Here is a 4,951-nt window from a genome sequence, read left to right on the forward strand (position 1 = left end):
CAAAGGACTTGGATAGACCTTCCTCCAAAGAAATCATACAAATGGTGAATAGCACATGAATAGATGTTAAGCATCCTTAGTCTTTATGGAAATGAAGATTTAAACCAGTTAGATGTCCTTTTACACACGATAGAATCGCTATAATCAAGAAAACTAAAATAACAGATTTTGGAAAGGATGTTGAGAAACTGAAATCCTTACACCTTGCTTGTAAAAAATGGTGAGTCTACGTATAAAATATTTTGGCATTTACTCAAATAGATCAAAGTAGAATTACCATATGGTTCAACAATTACACTCCTAGATGTATATCCCCAAAATTGAAAACACTGATACAAACAAAAATGTACAGAAATATTCGTAGCAGCAGTGTTCACAATAGGCAAAACCCAGAAACTATGCAAATGTCCATCAATGGGGAAAGGATAAACAAAATGAGGTAGATCCATAACTGGCAATCTTGTTCTGCCCTATGAAGGAATGAAGTAAAATGGTTCATTTGTAGAAAAAAATAGGGTGGCTCCTCAAAATATTGAACGCAGAATTCCACTGCAGCCTATATGCCCCCCAAAACTGAAAGTACAAGTACCCTTATTCAGAGCAGCAATTTTCACAACAGCCAAAAGGTGGAAGCAACCCAAGTGTCCACTGACGGATGAATGGATAAACAAAATGTGGCATATACAGTGTGGAACTCGATTCGGCCTTAAAAACGAAGGGAGTTCTGACACAGGCTACAACACGGATTGACCCTGGAAGTCGTTTCGCTGAGTGAAATCAGCCAGTCACAGGAGGACAGACACTGTGTGATCCCACTTACAGGAAGTATCCTGAGACACGAAGTAGAATGTGGCTGCAGGGGCCGAGGGGAAAGGCAATGGGGAGCTGGCGTCTCATGCACAGAGTCCCCCTCGCGGAGAAGGAAAGAGTGCTGGAGGATGAGGGACAACCGCGGGAACTTGGCTGAGGCCAGAGAACTGTGCACCTGCAATGTTGTAAGTGGTCGATATTATTATGTTTAGTCACAGTGAAAAGATGAATGAGGGACTGAGGCAGATCACTGCGTGGGTGGACACTGAAAACAGCCGCAGTGACAGAAGCCAGACAGGAAAGGCCAGATTGCAACCAGCTTGCTCTTTACATCCGCCAAGGTTACCCGCATAAGGCAACGTGTCCGGAGCAGTTCCAGAGGAAGAAAACCGGACGCGAGTGGAAAAGGACGCTTCAGACAGTGGGGCAGGTGGTGACCGTGGAAGCGGGCCTGCGGGCTGGGTTGCAGTGTGGACACCGGATGATCTCCGCACTTAGGGTCCTGTGCGGGTTCCGCGGGCCGGCGTCCCTGTTCGGGGTCCAACGCACCCAAGCGCCCCGTGTGAGGTGGTGAATGTGCTGAGCCAACGACAGCTGGGGGCCTGAGTGCGGAGACTGAGCGTTTGTGCCGCTGGGACAGGCTCGCCGCAGTCGGTGACTCTTCCGAACACCCACGTCAGCACCTCCCAGAGAGGCAGAGACGCCAACCTCCGGGCCGGAGCCGGAGCCCCACCCAGATCCTGACCGCGTGGACGCGGGAAGGAGCACGAGCCCCGCGGCAGGTGTCCCCTCCCTGCCTGCAGACTGTCTGAGCAGCCCCAGGAACCGAATCCGAGTGGCCCATAAACACAGACCCTGGGACCTCGGAGCGGATCCGAGCTCAGGAAGGGGAGACCCGCCAGCCCCGCGCCCAGCCCCGCGCCCAGCCCCGCGCGGGACCCCACGTCGGCGCACACAAAGCCCCCGCATCGACACAGCGCGCCCTTCCCCAGCGGGGCCCCGGGAGCTCGCACCCCCCCTCCCCCCGGCAGTCCCCGCTCAGGCGGCTTCTCCTCACCTTCTCCTCCCCGGGGGGTCCTGACGCGGCCGGACTCCCGTCAGCGTGGACGCCGCCCCACGTCCTCCCGAAGTCTCCACAGCGGGTCCGGAGGAGGCCCGGCTCCTATCAGCGTGGCCGCGGCCCCACGTCCTCCCGAAGGCTCCACAGCGGGTCCTGACGCGGCCCGGACTCCCGTCAGCGTGGACGCGGCCCCACGTCCTCCCGGAGTCTCCACAGCGGGTCCGGATGAGGCCCGGCTGCCGTCAGCGTGGACGCGGCCCCACGTCCTCCCGGAGTCTCCACGGCGGGTCCTGACGCGGCCCGGACTCCCGTCAGCGTGGACGCGGCCCCACGTCCTCCCAGAGTCTCCACGGCGGGTCCTGAGGAGGCCCGGCTGCCGTCAGCGTGGACGCGGCCCCACATCCTCCCGAAGTCTCCACAGCGGGTCCTGACGAGGCCGGACTCCTGTCAGTGTGGAAGCGGCCCCACGTCCTCCCGGAGTCTCCACAGCGGATCCGGAGGAGACCCGGCTGCCGTCAGCGTGGACGCGGCCCCACATCCTCCCGAAGTCTCCACAGCGGGCCGGAGGAGGTCCGGCTCCTGACTGTGGATGAGGCCCCTCGTCCTCCCGAAGCCTGGGCGTCAGCACAGTGGGCTCTGAGGCTTTGGAACGCCGGTCCGCGCCCCGAGGAGAAGGGCTGAGCGCGCATGCCCCGCAGGGTCTCGGAGCGGGACTCGGGCGCCCCCTGCGGGAGGCGGGGGCAGTGCAGGATGCGGTGCCCGCAGTTCAGCGGAGGCCCCTGTCCTGGGGTCCAGCTGAATCCATTATATTTCTGAAATTCGAACTGAAATGGAGTCCAATTATCCCCGACTTCTCCAGAAATAGAAACAATTAATTAGAAACCATACGGAATTAAGTGAAATGCAGACACAGGCTTTACAACTTACACCAAAATTCATTCAAAACTAGATAAATTTAAAATGTAAAACTATCAAAATAAAGGGGACGCCTGGGTGGCTCCGACGGTTAAGCGTCTGCCTTCGGCTCAGGTCGTGATCCCAGGGTCCTGGGATCCAGCCCCGCTTCGGGGTCCTTGCTCAGCAGGGAGCCTGCTTCTCCCCTGCCTGCTGTTCCCCCTGCTTGAGCTTGCTCTCTCTCTTTCTCTCTCCCTCTGCTAAAATAGCTTTTTGCAAACCAGAAAGAAGTGTTTAGGACACCTTCTAATTTGGAAACTTGGCAGTGTGTCTTTAATTAGTAGATCAGAAAAAAGATTTCTTAGGAGGTGGAGTGACTTTTCCAAGGTCCCATGGCCACTTTTTACAGGCTCCCAGTCTAGTACTCTTTCCACTACTGATACATTTTCCATTCTCCCTCTTTTTTTAAAAAAAAATATTTTACTTATTTATTTATTTGAGAGAGAGAGAGAGCATGCACACAAGTGGGGCGAGGGAGAAGGCGAGAGAATCTTGAGCAGACTCCACACTGATTGCGGAGCCCAACGTGGGGCTTGATCCCACGACCCTGAGATCATGACCTGAGTCAAAACCAAGAGTCTCTCACTCAACCGACTGAGCCACCCAGGCACCCCATCCATTCTCTTGTAACTAAAATACTCCCTGGAGTGACAGCTCTAGGGATTCTACACCAAGTGGACTCTATGCTTTCTCTAAAGGACCATTAGTAAATATTTTCAGCTTTGGGGGCCATATGGTCTCTGTTACAACTGTTCAACTCTGTCTGTGTAGCCGTACAGCAGCCATGGAAAATATGTAAACAAACGGCATCACTATGTTCCAATAATACTTTAATTACAAAAACAGGCAGTGGGCTAGCTTTGGCCTGTGGACTGTAGTTCTCAGGCCCCTATATAGACTAAGGTTGGAGTCCAGTTTCATTAACCCTCACTTTCCTGTTCTGTAAAAAGGGTATAATAATCAGTATAGCTGTATAGGTTGGTTGTAAGGCTTCAATGATGTGAGTAGGTCATCTGTTTATAGCACCTGGCACATAACACTCAATAAATGTTGGCAATTATTATTAGTATTATTATTATTTAAAGACTTTATTTATCTATTTGAGAGAGAGAGAGAGAGCTTGAGTGGGGGGATTGGGGGGCAGAGGGAGAGGGAGAAGCAGACTCCCTGCTGAGTAGGGAGTCCAACATGGGGCTCAATCCCAGAACCCCAAGATCATGACCTGAGATGAAGACACTTAACCAACTGAGCCACCCAGGTGCCCCTTTTATTTTTTTAAATTTCACTACAGTTAACATACTGTTATATTAATTTCAGGTATACAGTATAGTAACTCAACAATTGTATATATTACTCAGTGCTCATCATGATAAGTATACTCAATGTCTTTCACCTATTTCACCCATTCACCCCTATTATTATTTTTTATTATTATTTTACCACTAGTTTACTTTTTACCATACCTTCCAAAAAAAGGAAGAGAAACAAAGGAATCAACATTTAGTGATCTTTCTTTTTCCCTTGCCCCAGACAAACCAAAATGTGCCCACTGCCATGAGCCCCCCACTGCTTCACGGACATTATCGGGTAGCTGATCATCACAATCACACAGATGGTAACATCACACTCTGAGCTCCCAGGGCTCCATATGCCTCAGATAGACAGTGTGTCTTCTATTTGGAACCCTGGTAAGTTCTGAGCTCCAACAGCCTCCTGGCTCCCTGACACCAGGTGCTCAAATAGGTAGTTTCTTTTAAAATATTGAACAGCTTTCACTTTCACTGTTTATTTCTAGAGATTTTAATGAAGCCAGGTGCATAGTTTCAAAGACCAGTCGTTTTTGCTGGTGCCACCCTGCCCCTTCTGTTCCCTTCTCATTCGAGATTTTGTACTTCACAGAGCTCCATCTTTCCAGTGCTTGTGAAAACTACAGGAACTGGGGCTTCAGCTTTGTTGAAACCTTACTCATCTCTCCTCATGCAAATAGGGTGGGATTCAGGATAAGGTGGGCTATCTTTCACCTGCTGTAGTTTTTACTGAATTATAAAACTTCATCATTATTACATTTCAATGACACAGGCCCCAGAGATTGCATTATGACAAGGTTCTACTAAACTTTAAAATACT

General features: G+C 51.2%; 1 long non-coding RNA gene across 1 annotated transcript; it reads right to left on the bottom strand.

The window, feature by feature from the left end:
* LOC118025176 lies at window positions 1–2,797 on the bottom strand. The gene is made up of 2 exons (XR_004683254.1): window positions 1,868–2,797; window positions 1–1,493 (listed from the first exon to the last, which is right to left on the bottom strand). It is a non-coding gene; the product is annotated as an uncharacterized LOC118025176 (long non-coding RNA).
* Between the last annotated feature and the right edge of the window lie 2,154 nt (window positions 2,798–4,951).

The sequence above is a fragment of the Mirounga leonina genome, unplaced genomic scaffold (genome assembly GCF_011800145.1).
Source record: "Mirounga leonina isolate KUSES-001 unplaced genomic scaffold, KU_Mleo_1.0 Mir_101466, whole genome shotgun sequence".
Lineage (NCBI taxonomy): Eukaryota > Metazoa > Chordata > Mammalia > Carnivora > Phocidae > Mirounga > Mirounga leonina.